At 48.3% G+C, this 16,137-nt stretch overlaps 1 long non-coding RNA gene across 2 annotated transcripts in view; it reads right to left on the bottom strand.

Annotated features, from left to right (window-relative positions):
* Nucleotides 1-11,202: 11,202 nt before the first annotated feature.
* The window catches only part of LOC133217648 (uncharacterized), a 125,114-nt gene continuing 120,179 nt past the window's right edge, over nucleotides 11,203-16,137 (bottom strand). For both annotated transcript variants that reach the window (XR_009726912.1, XR_009726913.1), the window contains exons 2-3: nucleotides 15,931-16,065; nucleotides 11,203-11,672 (exon numbers count right to left, since the gene is read on the bottom strand). This is a non-coding gene — a long non-coding RNA (uncharacterized LOC133217648). The remainder of the gene's footprint in view (nucleotides 11,673-15,930; nucleotides 16,066-16,137) is intronic.

Below are 16,137 nucleotides of genomic sequence, written 5' to 3'. Positions count from 1 at the left end.
AACTACACACAGCAGCGTGACACTAGAGGTATTGCACTTAACTTTAACTGTGATAGCTTGAAGTACGTTACACAATGTGTTTTCTCTCCTAAGGAGCAGAGGATGTGAAGCAGGCAGTGATGCACATCTTTGCCTTTTTTGTTTTTTAATGGAGCCTCTTTTGCCAGGCTCAGAGCTGCCCACAGATCAAAGTTACTGACATGCTCTTGCACACCAGGTTTTCTCCTGACAGATGAAACATATAACTGCTTCAGGTGGAGAACCTCTCCTTGGGCTGGTTTTTCAGATATGCAAAGAGTGCCAATGGAATTAGATTTCCTGTTACTCATTTGACCCTTAACATCGCTCCTCCGGACCCAGCCATTAAAATGGGTTTCATGTTGGGCAGGGGAGCACCAAGAGCTCTGCACCCACCTCTCCTACTGAAGGATCCCTGCTCTGTGCCCGTCAGACAGGGACAAAGCTGGAGCAGCACTTACCCACCACAGGCTGCAGCCACCAGCAGACACCCACTGCACACAAACACAAGTGTCTCGTCCTCCCCTTGCTAAAATAACAATGGGATAAGACACACTGTGAGCATTGGCAAGCAATTAGGAAAGGCTACAGGAGCAGAAGCCATGGGAGCTTGTGCAGAGTAGCCAAAGAGAGCGATTATTGCAGAGTGGGGGTTGCTGCCATCTGAAGCAGGGATTTGCTCAACCTTTCATGGTCTTTGCGGAAATTATCATTCGCCTCCAGACACTCATTTCACGACACATTTGGAAGAGGATATGCACCATCTTTGATGTCTTGTGGACTCTGGGCTTCGCCATAGGGAGTGAGTATGCAAAAAGTGGAAACTAGGTCAGGTTATTGAGGACAAGCATAAAACTAGGAGGCAAATGTGCAAGGACAAACCCACAGAAGCGAGGAAACCAGGAGAGGCAAGTTAGCAGTGGAAATCCAGGCAAACCAAATCCTTCAGTGCCATGTGGACACCCTCCATGCCCCATTTGACCTCAGGTCCACACTATGGCTTTCCACATTAACCTAGCTCCCAAGGCCTCCGCTGTAGGGCACAGCACACATCCCCATCCTCTTGACAAAGCATGGAGATCTCGGGTAGCAAAGTGCTGTGTGATAACAGAATTGCCCTTTGATCATCAAAGCTTATATGTAAAAAATTGTTCAATGGGATTACTGCATGGGCAAACCCAGAACTCCCCAATGCCTGGCATCCCGGGGATGCCATCATAGGATCCATCACCCTTTTGTCTTCTCACCAAAGGGAAGGGTAGGAAAAAAGGAGCCTGCAGAAGAAACCAGTCTTCCCCATGCTGTGGCCTGAAGGCTCTGGCTGGTGCTTCTGCCCGTGCCCACCTTTTTTGCTGGGGGACCAGCCATCCCATGTAATGGGAATGGGGTTTTCCTAAGGCAATCCATTCCAGCATCAGCCTTTCCCACCAAATGATGAGGTTTGCACTGTAGTGACACACACCAGGGTGAAGGACCGGGTTGCACTTGGCTGACTGGGATTTGTTGGTAAATAATAAATCAGGTAAGCATTTCCCAGCAACACACAGAGCGCTCCTGGCATCATCACCAGTGTTCACATGGGATGTGTTAAAACAGTTTTTATCCTATTCTCATCTTCCCTTTCTTCTGTTTATCTGTTTTTGTTTTGGCTGCTCGTTGCTTCACAATGACCCACTTTTCCCTGCAGAGGAGCTGTGGCTGCGCTCGCCTCTAACGCTGTTTTCCTCCTTCCCTCACATCTGAGTTGACTAAGCCCAGGACCAAGGGCTTGCTCAGGGCTTAGCTCTTATGTTACTCGTGCTGCGATTGGTACAATGGGGCTGTGAGACATGAGGAGACTCTTCCCATTTTAGCAACCTCCCAGAATACCATTAACAGTCCCGGAGATAGGGGCAGATCAGGAGAGCACCCACAGGCACTGAGGGGGCTTGGCCAGGAGAGCTGGCTCACAGACCAATGCTCACATGTTGGCATCTGCTGAAACAACATCCTCCATATTCTGTCAAAGCAAGTGCACGGTCACCCAGCCAATACAAACATTTCTACTCATTATGGCTCTTATTTAAAACAAGAGTTGCTTTCCCCTTTCCTTGCTGGCTAACATTCAAGGGAATATTTTATATATGCTGAAGGGCACCTGCCCCATCCCCAGTGATAACCTCCTTCAGAAGTTCACCTTTTGCACTTTCAACTCCCCAAATCTCCAGCTTTAAGGCTCTTTCCATCATAACAAACAATACGTTTTTGACTACGATTGCTCTGCCCTTGAATACCTTTCTGCCACTTGCTGCTGTAAAGCACCTGCAATTCTGGAGAAGGCAGTAACCTGAACCTGCTCCTCACTTCTCCCACTGCCCCCACGACCTGCTCCTCACCTCACAAATAAGCATGGACACCAGCAAGAAGCCATCTCCATGCTGCCATAAAAAGCATACCTTACCAAGTGAAAGCACTGAGAAAGGTGGATGGGAAACAACACACAACAGTCGGTGTAAGTGCAGTGTCACACTGACTCCCTGTCACAAGAGATTTACCAAAGGAAGGGGAGGAATAACCAGCCAAGGTGAGAACACCCAGAAAAGCTGAAAGCCAAAGAGAAACTGGGGACTGGAGCCGGCAGAGGAGCTGCTGGTGAGCAGTATGTGCCACCATATGCTTTAATGAATTCCATTTCTTGCATGTCCCTGGGGAACCTCGCAGGGGTTTTCATGCTCTTCACTCAGTTTTCAGACTTATGGCTGCTCACATCAGTAAAAGGGTTGGTTTACTCACTGTGGCAACCGCATAATGAAACCCAGGTGCAGCTGTGTAATATTTCTCTTTAATTACTATTTGTGGAGTAAAAAAGAAGAATTAATTACTTTGCATTGTTAGAACAAGATGAACCACCTACTAATTACAATCCTGGTTTTAATTCAGGTGTTGTTGCACAACATTCTGTTAGTCCAAGTAAATATTAGCACTAGTTTTAATCATTTTTTGTCTTGCTCCTTGCATGAAACATCTACCTGATGGGGACAGACACGAGTTACAGTTATGGCTTTTTCCACTCAAACACCTCATCCAGACACAGAACTTCTTTTTCCTCCTTAGAATGAAAGAGCCGTCTGTCTTTTTCCCCCCCTCCTGTCCCCCTTGAGCTATTTTCTCTAACATCAAGTTTGTTTTTATGACTTATGGGTGAAAAGTGTGAATTCAAGGAAAGCGGAATCTGCCATTATTTATTCATACTCTCCTTCAAAGACAACCCACTCAAGCATTCACAAACATTTCTTTATTCTACATGGATGTCTGAATGAATGGATGTGTCTGTTAAGCATTAGCCCTGCTAACAAGCTTCCCAGTGGTCAATTTCTAATTCCTGGCAGGGGTCTGATGTCCAAATCTAACCAAACCCACCAAGAAACACACAGAAATTCCTGTCCACAAAGGGGCTGTGTTAGCACTCACTGAATGCAAGTTTGTGATGAGACGTGCAGAAGGCTCTGGCATCACTAAATTATGCATGCTAAGCCTCCGCTTTATTTGTGAGAGTTTCACTTGCCAGAGCACTCTGGGGAGGAAGGGGAGGCTCTTGTCAAAGTGAATAGAGTCAGCCAGAGAGATGCTTTCACCAATTAACTGATACCCTTTCTTTATGCTTTTCTTTCTCCTCTTTATCCCTCTTCCCCACCCCAGGGGACTGCAGGGGCAGCGAGCAGCAGGCTCAGGCTGCAGACAGCACTGGCACTGGAACACAGGGCTCTGCCTACCTCCTCCTTCCAGTGTGGCACAGAGCATGTGAACCACATGAGTGTCCCCAGTGCCACCGCTGCCAGCACTGGCACAGGCAGGAGCTGCTACCCCAGCACTGAGAACATTCCCCACTGCACAGGGACAGCCACTGCCCTGGATGCAGGACACCCTGCACAGCTATGGCTATGCTGGGCTGTGCCTGCCATGACACTATGTGCACCAGAACCCACACAGCCCCTGTGCCGGCACTGGAACAGGGAACCCACAGCTCATCAGCCATGAAAAGCAGTATTTTCCTGCTGGAAAGTGATGTCTGGCTGGAAACAAGACTCTGGTTACTGCCAGTGAAAAAAATGTGTTTTGAAAAAACCCTCAAAACACAGAACCTTGAGTCTGTCAAATGGGTCTGGTTTGACTTTATCAAACAGGAGAACCAGAGGGGGTTGTCTTTGAAACAGCTTCTTACTTTGAAGTTATGCTGTTAGTCATCATTCAGACCATTAGAGAACATAGACCGGTACAAAATAGTACCATGTGCTGGACAGATATCAATATTCATGTAAAATACAATCAAATGAGGCACTGATTTAGTCCAACAGAATGATTTTGCTGCAGCAAAGCAACATCGTTTAGAAACATTAATAGCCCAGTAAATCTGGGGGTTTGTTGTTTTGTTCCAGTTTGGAACATTTCAAGGCTGCAAAACCCCACGAACCCAACTCTCTAAACTGTTTGTTTATACATTTAAAATTGAACTCCCAGTCACATCCTGAAATTACCATCAATCAATCCAGTCACTCCGGCATATTCATCAGCTGTATGGGATACCAACCCAGGCTGTTCAAGGACATAACCAGCTGACAAAAACCATTTGGAAACCTCTCCACAGTCCTAGACCCATCTTCCCAATTATTAGAAATAGAGTCGTAACCTGGGTGCCTCTTCCTGACATCAGACCTGAAAGGAACTGTAAGCAGTCAGCTGTTACCTTGGCTCACAGGGAGGTGTCAGGAGATGCGCTGGGGCGCAGGAAAGCCCGTCTCTGCTCCCAGCTCTGCCCAACACAGGCAGAAGAGCCACATCTCCTTGGTTCTCACTTTCACATCTATTAACATTCCAGTTTCCCAGCTGCTTGGCCTCCCTTCAAACCACAATCGCTTCAAAGCAGAGCCTGTCCTCACAAGCTCCCTGTCATCTCGGTCAGGGATGGTCCCACTGCCCCAGGTTCACACCTCGCAGCAGGTTTCATCACTTTTCTCTCCCTGCTCCAATTCCAATCCCATTTCTCGGGCAGCCCTACGTGACTTGCTGCACTGAACTCCTCCCACCGCACAGGTATCAGGATCCCAGCTCCTCAGCAGCCATCAGCAGTTCAGAACAACTTGCTTTTTGATCCAAACTTTCTAAGCCTTGAGTGCGTGTTCCTGGGGCTCCAAGTTCATCTCACGCTGAGCGCAGCTCACACTGCTGCCTGTCAGCCGAGTTCCCTGACTCGGATCCCTCAGTTCCCATCCATCCCAGCGCTGGGGCCCGCAGCTGCTGACAGGCAGAGCGGATCTGGCTCCACTGCAGCTCCGCTCCCCAGCAGCGGATGCGGCTCATTCTGGCTAACAGAGACAATGCCCGCACTGGCAGCGGGCTCCCTGGCACAGCCTTAACTCCTACTACAGATTTTTATGCACAGGGAATGCTAAGAAACACCAGGAAAGGAGGGGGAAACCCAAGCGCTCACTTGGATGGTTTGAAGCACGGTGTAGATTGATCGCAGCTCTCCAGTGCTGGAAACTCTACCCTATGAATACATAATCATCACAGTTAACTGCTGAACAAAACAGCTGTTCGGGCTCCCCATTGCACGCATTTATCATGGTGGCAATCCAGAGAACAGGATGCTGCTTTACAGAGGGAGGTAAAAGTGATGCAGTTTGCAACACACACACGCATTAAACAACCATAAAGCTTCCCCCACCGCACCGGCACCGCGCTGTAATGTATGTTGGCATTATGTCAGGAAAAGCAGTTTCCTAGATTCAGCCACATTAATGTTCATCCTAATGAACTCTCTGGAGGAACTGTCATAAATGACAGAATATCATAAAAGAGCTTCGCTCCCAATAAAGGCCAGAGATAGCACACACTGTGATTGTATTCACAGGACGAGCTCTGATCAGTAATGTTTCGAGGCAAGGCAATGATATTTCTGGTTTATCAGTTATTCATTGGGTTAAGCTTGTTCCTTTCATCTCTGCAGTAGCATTTGAAGTAGGATTCATGGAAAAGAACTGTAAAGATGTCCTCCAAAGTTATTAGAGATAATAATTGAAATAGTTCTTTGGATGACAATAAAGGCAATGGCTGAAATTATTCAAGCTTTTAAAAATCAGATAATAAACTAAGTTTTTTCCTACTGGTAATCAGCTCCTCTGGCTGCAAAGATCTCTTTAATAAATTCAGCTTGATTAGCACCAGTCTGGTTCTAGAAGGTTACTCAGTGTTGTGTAGCTTGGTTTTGGTGGAGTTTTGTGGGATTTGCGGGTTGTTTGGGTTTTTTGTTAACTGCATAGACACTAGGGAGGAGGAAGAGATGGACAGCATGGCTGGACCTACGGACAGAGACATTATGGGTAGCTCAGCAAACCTGGAAATCATGCTGGATTTCAGGGAAACCAGATTGGAGGGCTTCAGTGCACACCAAGTCTAAGCTGGATAAAAGCATCCACCAAGTCACTGTGCTTTTGCATGTCCTGCATCATCCCGATGGGACACATCCCGAGTGCCAGCAGTTCATCCGCACTTCTCTATTCCAGCAAACCCTGCTTATGTAGCAGCACAGCAATCACACCTTAGATGCTCACAATCACATTACAGCCCTTCCTACCATCCCTTTTGCTGTGACATCCAACAGAAGACAACAGTTCAGCAAGCAACTAATAAACATAACAGAAATCACCAATAGCTCAGAGAGCATTTCCTACTTCATCTTGGGAATGGCGGTACATGCCCTCCCACTCATAATGGATGCTGCCAGAGGACAGCTGCATTCAGTGTAGTGGTTGCTCCTCAAGCACATCTTTCCCCTTCTCCTGTTTTGCTTTGTTCCCTTTTCAGCAGTTTCCTCCCTAACTTATGCTACTTTTGGTATTTTCTCTCCCCTTCCAGCTTCCCAGCTAACAACAAATGGAGTGCATGGGATTTCAAGTCACACTGTCACGCCAAAGACACTTGAACGACTGTAATTAATCCAAACCAGCTTCATCATTTCTTTTGGAAAAGAGCAATTTTATATGAATTGTAACTGCAGTCTAGTTACCAGAGAAACAGAGACTCAAGTTGAGATCCAAATGCCAGCCCCCATACTGAAGCCCTCTTCTCCCTGGTGCAGGATATAAGCCCACATAACAGAGTATAGCAAAGAGTAGCCTGACACAGAATAACTTCATCATTTCCATGGCCAGCAAGGGACAAGACATCAGATGTGCTGTGCTTCACACACACCAAAGCCAATAACAGTGCTCTGGAACCACACGTGCTGGGGCCAATTAAACCCATCTTCTGCCCCTCTCTGACCGGCACCGTGTCAGCAGCACCAGGAAAGTGAGGTGTGATTCCCACCTCCCTTCCCCAGCTCTGCCCCAGCTCCTCAGGAAAGCAAACACTGCTGCATTTCTGCAGTCCCACTCCTTTCTTTTTCCCCTAACCCCTACAAAGGGGTGGCCAACACGAGCTAATAGGGCCTCCTGTGAGATTAAAGTAATTTAGCAAGTCAAAGCTGTCCTGATCTAGTAATCTCACCATCTCCATCATCCTGACAGCACACCCTCAGCAAGCCATTACATCCTAAAACACAGTGGGGACAGGGGGTGGGAAGGCCTGCCACAGTCCCAGTGCATCAATGCCACACTCACCTGCGGCTGCAATTGGGCATCAGGAAATGCCTCTGCTGCAGGCCTGAAAGGGACCAAAAAGGCATAAATAAAGGAAAATCCATCACCACCACCCTGCTGTGAGAGAACCCCAGTGCTCAGGCATGCTGAGTAATTCATCACCTCCTCAGAACATGCACCAGTCCCTTGCTCCTCATCAAAAATAAGCCCACCAACAGCTGAACATATGGAAGGCAGTCCTGCCTCCATGGAGCACTTCCAACCCTTTCCTCCCCCCAGAACCCCTAACAATAACTATAAAGCAGCCACCCCAAGGAATCAAGCATGTTTCAGTCTTGTGAAGGAGATATATTAGGTTGATGGCACAGGCATTAAAGAAGGTCTTCTCCTGGGGTTAGGAGGAAGAAAGCTCTGGGGTCAGTCCAGGGCTGAACCCTTCTAGAGCCTTCAGGAGAGTTTTAGCTGATGTCACCCTCACTCTGAAGCAAAGCCCCCATCGGTACACACCAGCTTCCAGCTGCAGGCACCCAGACCTCCCCCAGCCACAGGAACCCAGCACAAAGTCCAAGAGGGAGTCACCCCCGGCCTTTTATCACCTCCTGCCCCACCTGAACCAGTTACCCCAGACTGAACCCACCTGAGCCCCCTCAGCATCCAGAGCTGCACCACAGCTGCGGGGCCATGGAGGGGCCACAGCCCCAGCAGAGCACCCGGAGGCTCCAGGGGTGCAGGTAGCAGGGAATGACCCCCAGCCAGGCTCGGCTCCAAGCAGGATCCAGGCTGGATCCCACATGTGCTGCACTGCAGGTTCATTCAATCTATGCTGGCACCTGCGAGTGAAGAGCAGGACCGGGTGTGGGGTCTCCAGGTTTGAAAGCAGATCTGCCTGGGTTTAGGCTCCCCAGACACCACAACAGAAACACAAGTGCAGGCAAAACCCCCGAAGTGCTGCCTTGCCTTCCTCAGGGCGTGCTTCTGACAAATAAACCATCAGTTCCTTGCAGAACTGGTCCCGAATCCATGCGATTCTCTCTTTCAGTCACTGCTTGAACAAATGCCATGGCCCAGAATACCCTCCATCTGCTGATTGCTTGCAGAAATTCTGATCTGCTTTTCATTTACCATCCTAATTAAATGCCCTGCAGCCTCCCTCTCGCTTCTCACCTTTCCCTTGTTTATCAGCTCTTCCTTGCCACATTCGCTAATTATTGCAGGCATTTTTGTTTAAGGAAGATTTGCTCCTTTCCTGCCAATCTCCTCTTTCCACTTGACCCTGCAGCAAAGTTGCTTCTCAAAGTAAACACAATCTGCCTGGTCTGCCCATGTAAGAACAAAGACAGAAAGTGGGAAGCGAATGGGCAATGGTTCAATACATGGTGCAAGATCTGCACCTCTACCCTCCCCTGACAGGAGGAGCCGTCAGAGGAGAACAAAAGGTACAGTCCCCCCTCCTCAGCTGCCCCGTGCTGCACATGTATTGACTCCTGTGGGGAGCAAAGGAGCCGAGGTGGAATACGAGCACTGTTTATGTGAAGCAGCAGATGGTGGAATTACATAATCAGAAATGTTATATATGTGTATATGTATTTATACACCAATTTCACTGCGACTGTAGGAAATTACATCTCGGGGACACTGCCTATTGCTAGCTGTGGTGTGGGTCTATAAACTCTGTGACAAGTTGGGCATGTTCCTGGCTGCTATGTCTCAAGGAGAAAAAAATGAGGTACAGATTCCATCTCAAGCCTTATCCCAGCCGGAGCAAAAAGGAAGTAATTTGTGCTAAAGCACATCAGAGAAAAAGTGAAGAAATTACCATCACTTTGCTACATGAAGGGTTTGCAAGATGAGCGTTCTGCAGCCACAGCTGGAATCATCCGAGTGCTTCACAGTGATTCTCCCAGGAAGGACTTTAGACCAATGTCCCCAGCTCTGGAGGGGTTTGGGAAAGGGGCAGAGGGGCCTTTGCTGCAGCAGAACGTGCTGCATCCCCTGCACGTGCCCCAGCCTTCGCTGCAGCTTTGCTCTCCCACCGCTGCATCCCGTTCCCTTTCCAAGGGCTCCTGTCCATGGGCTCACCGGTGCCGTAACCTGCCGGCAGCAAACCCACAGCGCCCAGGAGCAGGAGCATGGAGTGGTTGATGCCCATTGCTGGAGGGAAGGCAGAGCCACAGCAGGAAGAGGCCCCAGGGTCCACCAAGGGAATTCCCTCCAGCAGCTCCCTGCTCCTAAAAGGTCTCTGTAGCACCAGAGCTACGAACCTCGTGAGGGCAAAACTTCCCAGCGCCAACTGCTTTGTAATGGGAGTCCGTAGTGCAGCTGGTGAAGTCTAAATCTAAATGCCACTCAAAGGCATTAATGTGAAAATCCGCTTTGTCCGACCTTCCTTTTGGAGCATTTCAGGCTTTCAAAGCAGCACAGAAAGAGTACAGCCAGTCCTGCCTCTCCTCCCTGCCTCTGAGACTGAGAGGAAGAACTCTGCCTGGCCTGGACACAAACAGTCATTCACATATATAAATAAAGCTTACTCAGGAAGTGGTCTTGAAGGCACTTAGGATAATCCTAGCTGTAAGTACCAAGCTGGCTCCTCAGTGTTTGCCAGACCGGGCTTCAAAATAGCATTTGTTTAATTTGTAAGTGTACGGCTTTAATGGGCGACTGGCCGGGGTCAGGAGCAACAAATGACTGTGTGGATCCCAGCATCGTGCTGAAATAACCAGGGCACAGCTCACCACCCAACTGGAGGCAACCGCCTTCACCTAGAGAGGAGAAAGAAAAACATTGACCTCTGTTCCCAGAACAAACACTGATGTTTGACCTGTCCCCAAAACAGAGCAAGCTGAGCATCTCCACCAGAATCATGTACATTAAAATGCTCATAGTGGCTGAACATTCGCTGCAGAGCTGGACCGTGTTACCCAAAAGCCACAGTCCCAGGTGCTCCTTGAGCAAGAGTCACTTGCTCAAAACCAGTGGTGGGGCGCAAGGCCGAGCTGGCTGCCCCCTCCCCAGGAGGGCAATGCCAGGATAACCACCATGGAGGCACCTGGGGACCCTCACTCCTGCCCAGACCCCACCGGGAAGGTGCCTGACTCTGCCTAGACCCCTGGGCCGGGACCCCAGCCACACCAATATCACAGTATCACCGATATCCCACTGATGAGCTCCTTGTGTGGCAGTAACTGGGACCTCTGAAATGGGCTGTGTCCCACTGCACCACATCACACACTGACCGGTGCCATCCCCTGTGCATCGTGGCTCTGGGGGGAAACCCCGGTTGCAGGGCTTGGACCAGCACCTTCACATCACCAATGCCACCAGGAGCGGGCTTCCCACCTGCTCTGTTTCAGCACACAAATAGTTAATACCACAGATCTTTTGAGAACAACTTGCCATTTTGAGAGGGAACCCAAACACCAGCTCTGGAAGCTGTATTGTGCTTGAAAATGGCTGTTGGCCTTTCAGTGCAGAAAGAAACAAGAGCAGGCTTTGAGCACTCCTTAATTTAAAATGTAATTTCCATCCTCTGCCTAGGACTCACGTGGGATTTATGCTATTAAATATTAAATACCAAGACCTTTATGCAATGAGGCAGCTTTATTGAATAAAATTATATCAAACAATGAAATCGCAGGCTTTGCAGATATTAACCATATAATGGGCTTCAGGACATGCTGCAGTGGAAGGACCCAGAGAAGAAGCGTCCTGCAGCCCGTGCCTGGCCTGGAATGCTCCTGGTCCAGGATATGTGGATAGCCACAAACCAGCACGTGCTGGGGCCGGGCTCCTTTGCACAGCTGCACCAGTGCCCATCGCTCCTTAAGTCAGCGAGACTCCCATAAAATAAGATGTTTATGAAGTTCTGCTCATTTCCCTCTTTGTGTAAAGTCCAAGAGCAAATTACAGTGTCTGCTGTGGTGGTTTTTTCCACTTACACTGCACTCCAGGGAATTACTTAGAATATTCTGCGTGAGGATGGTAATTGCATCGTGGAGCCTGGCTGTCAGAGTGACACGGTGTGATTTCATTCCACGTCTGGATGGGAATACAAGCACTTCTTGAGCGATTACCAAAATTGACTTCTAATTAACATTGGTGCCACTAAATCTCAATTCTCCAGGGCCTGCAAATAAACAAGCACAGCAGAGCCCCAAATACAGACGAGATAAATGTGCTGCACTAAATAAATGCTCACCAATTTTACTGTGTCTTTAGGAGGGAAGAGGAAACTGTCCAGGGCTCAGTGGCTCAGCTTCAGGGAATTCAGTTTTCCTTCTCCTTGGCTCAGCCCTGGCCATCAGCTTCTCAAACCCAGTGTTTCCAAACCCAGGCTGCAGAGGACCATGCAGCACACTACCACCTAATGAAAACCAGCGGTGATGGGGCAGATGACCTCACTCGATCCATTTACGATGCCCTTCTAGGTCTGATTTTGCCATAGTCAGGAATAATTTAGGTAACAGATGTAAGTGATAATTTTTATATGCTTTTTGAAGGAAACAATTTTCTGATGTAATTTCTGTTTCAGTAAAAACTTCCAGTTTTGATAAATGTCAGAAACTGCCTTTGAAAGCACTCAGGAAAATTATTATTACTATTATTTTACATAAAGAAGTCTCAGCACAAGCAAGTGGAGTTCTCTGCACTCCAGCACCACAGACAGAACGATGTTACTTTGAGGGGAGTCCTTGACAGTTACAAGCCTCTTGGCTGCTGCACCATAAAGTTAATAGTATTGACATTCCATGTCCTGCAAAGCAGCTCAATTCCTTCTGCCAGTCAAGTGTCAGCCTGCTGCAGGCAGGACGCCAGCACCACTCCTCAAAGGTCTTAGTTCCGCTCCAGGAAATTCCATCCAGCAACCCTTCTACATCTGATGTATTCGGGATTTCCCACATGAGATAACTCATTCCTGCAGCAGCAACAGCACCTGCAGTGTCTTGTGAGCCCCTTCCCTTGCTGTCTGCCCTTTCTGTGCTTCCAAAAGCACACAAACCTCTTAAAACCAAGAGGAGCTGGCAGAGTTAAGTGTGGCCTGGGAAGCATTAGGGTACACAGAAAAGATGTACAGGCAACCCTGCCACGTAATAATGACAGCTTGACACTATGGCTACTATTTTTCTACCAATGTTTTGATGTTCTCACTTCAGGTCATTATAAATGACTTTTTTCGGTCCCTAAACACCAGTCAGAGCTGCCACTAGTGATGTTCTGACCACAGGCAGGTGCAATAAAATTGTTGGAGGTGTTGACACTTAAAGATACAAGCAAATGAACATGATAAACTGCCAAGCACTACCAGCAAGAAACACAGTGTTCTTTCTTCTTAACAAATGGTTATTTTGCCTTTGGTTTTGTGTAGACAATGGCTTTTCAAATCACCCAGGAAAACCGCTTGCTGTCAGAGGCACAAACCATCAGACCAACAGACATCAGCCCTCCCTGGGACCCAGCACATGACCTGAGCACTTGCTGCCTTCCCACTCTTAGAATCCTACAGCTTCCACCCATCCACCCAAAGAGGAAACGTTCATCATGTGCCAGAACCGGGACCCGATGGCAGCACTGGGAGCCTTGAGCAGACCGGCAGGAGCAGCTCTCGGCTCCCACAGCCTGGTGGGACTGGGGTGCCTCTGGGAGCCGCATCCCCCTGTCTCCATCAGGACACCTGTCAGCCCTTGTCATCCCACTTGGCTTTAGTGCAGGATAACTGGTTTCCATTCCTTCTGGCTTTGTGTCACCCCATCCACTCCAGCCAAAGACAATATTTATGTTATTTTAAGCTTTTGCTACTTAAAACAAACAGATAGCAGCAGAATGAAAACACTGCCATGCAGGAAGCACAACAGAGACAGGAAAGAGGCACTGCATTAAGATGAGTAGGATTTCAGAGCATCTCTCCCTTGGTAAAGCTGAAGACCTCGTGGCTCAGTCTCGCTTCCAAGCTCCCCAAACACCCAACACCACAGAGGCAGAGCAAGAGGACAGGGGACAGGGCCACCTCCCCTCCACCCCATCTCAGAGGCTTTGTCTGCTGAGACCAAACTGTGGGCAAGCAGAGGGGCTGCAGCAGCTGCAGGTCCCTCCCTGGAGGGTCATGCCCAAGACTGCAGAGGCGATGTCTTCTGGTCCTTCTTTGTTTTACACAAGGCTTCTACTCAAGGCAGCCTTAGGTTTGCAGCACATTGCACTCAAGGAAAGCAGGAAGATGCTGTTGCTGACTAATGTTTTTCCTGGGAATTCAGTGCAGCAAATTCCCTGGAAAGTGAAAAACTGTAACGGGGAGTGCAAAATAATGGATTGCACCAGGAGAAGTCCTTCGACAGCAACTGTTTGAATTCAAAGAGAGGAAAAAATATGTCTGGGCCTAAGCAAGGCTGCTGACCATGAAGCAGACTTAGCTGTAACTGAAGTGAAAAGGCTAATTCATCAACCTGTAATGAGAATCTCATTGTCATTCATCTTTTATGTGAACATTCGCAGGCAAGAGCCTGGATGTCAGGGGAAAGCCCTGTAATTAATTTATCTCTGTTGTGTAAAAGGTAACAGATCTGAACGATGGGCTCTGTCCCAGCACAGCTGCCTCACACAGATTTGTTAGGTCTGATTTCTGCTTTCCTGCAATGGAAAAATAGCTGCAGAAAAATCAGAGCCATGGGAAACACACAGTTTGGAAGGGCAGGAGGAGAAGCCCACCTCCAGGAAACCACATTGGCAAGAGCAACTGAAACCCTCCGAGTGGGGAGTATAATTTGTTTGCAATGGGAGAATTGTATCATCTAGCCTAAGGTATCAAGTTAGGATTAAGACCAAATAATGAAGGAAGTGATCAAAATAATATGCCACGGATAATTTGCCCTCAACATATTCAGCAGACACTGTCAAGGCTCCCTGCAGTTACAAAGTCCTGGCTCTCTCACTGTTGTGATTGCATTAATCAAGGTCCTTTATTTTTCTGGAAGCCCCTGAGGCACCGAAGGACCCTAATTACAGACACAATTAAAATGACTTCCTATGGCAGACAAACTAGAGGGATCAATTTTAAACACAGATATCACACTGAGGGACACAAGACTGACACAGATGCCCAGGCAGTGGTGATCTCCCATAAGATAAAGGTAACTCTGCTTAACTAAGACTGTACAGTGGGCTCCCTATATCCTGGACCAGTGCAATGGAAGAGCCTTTTGGTGAGAAATGTCACCAACGCTCTCAGGAAAGCCAGGAGATTCAGAGGGAAGAAAAAAGTCCATTTTCTGGTAAAGGTTATTTGCACGTGGCCATTGTCCCTGGGCAATGGGGCCCTGGGAATGCTGGGGCTTACGTGTCCCTGCACTTGGGGCAACAGACGACCACTGCTGACAGGGGTGCGCTGTGGCTGATGGCAGCTCAGAACCACAACAAGCCTCACAGCTCACCTCATCTTCATCCATCACTGGAGACAGAGGCAGCCAGCGGAGGATTAACCGTGATCCCATCGAGTGCAGGGTTAAACCGCTCTCCTGGCAGATAGCACCAGACACAACCCTGCCAGCAGAGGTGTGATACAGGCAGGAGAGGTGGCTGGTGCCTGCTTCAGCATTGCCAATTGCAGCAGTTACTCCTCCGTGGCAGGGAGAAGGATCCATCCATCTCCCAGAACAACTGCACAGAGCAAGAACCACACAAAAATGCTTTCAGAGTGAAGGAGTTGATGTTCTCCTCGTGTATGGGAATATTTGACGACAGAGACCTATCAAGTTGTCACTTGCATTGTCACTGTAACTCACAGGGTAAATGGGCTCACCTTTCAATCCTGTGAATGTTTTCAAAGATAAATTTATGAAGTTAAGTCCCAGTTTTCTCTTTCCTCTTTCTTCTTCCTTTGCTAAAGCCTGTCACACATTTCAGTTAAAACACTCCAAATCCTCTCCTCTGCTTCCACACCAGTTTCACAAACCAGCTCATTTAACTAGACAATCACATGAAATAACCACCAACCAGACTTACTTTACTTTTATTCTTTCCCCACAAAACCTCCCTGAACTTGCAGCTTTACACCCTGCATCTTTCTGGGTCTCTCACCAGCCTGTGGCCTCCAAGAGAGCTGCTTTGGGACTGGCTTCTTTCATGCACATTTGTAATGCAGCAGGTGCTCTAATTCCTCTCAGAGGAGCTAATCCTTCCCCGGGGAAGTGAGCATCCTCCTCCATGTTTACAGTTGGCACTAGCAGCTTTTTCTTAAACCCTGTTTTAAATAATACAGCAGAGTTCTCATTAGCTCGCTTGGCAGAACAATTGTGTATGTCCTCACCACAAAGTGTCCCCACTCCTTGCTCCTCAACAGAGGCAGCAGCTCAGATGAGTCCATCTCAACTGAAGCACAGAGGCAGCCAGGAAAGATCTCCAAGGCCATGACCACGAGTGTTGGAAACCTTCTCTGGAAACCCTAGAATGAGGCCAGAAGCAGAAGCCATCATGAACATGGAGTCCTGTTAAACTTCTCAATACTTGCCACAGA

The sequence above is a fragment of the Neopsephotus bourkii genome, unplaced genomic scaffold, assembly GCF_033783945.1.
Source record: "Neopsephotus bourkii isolate Nb327-2 ecotype Australia unplaced genomic scaffold, CSIRO-AGI_Nbou_v1 NB_1154, whole genome shotgun sequence".
Lineage (NCBI taxonomy): Eukaryota > Metazoa > Chordata > Aves > Psittaciformes > Psittacidae > Neopsephotus > Neopsephotus bourkii.
This window is presented reverse-complemented; position numbering and strand designations above follow the sequence as displayed.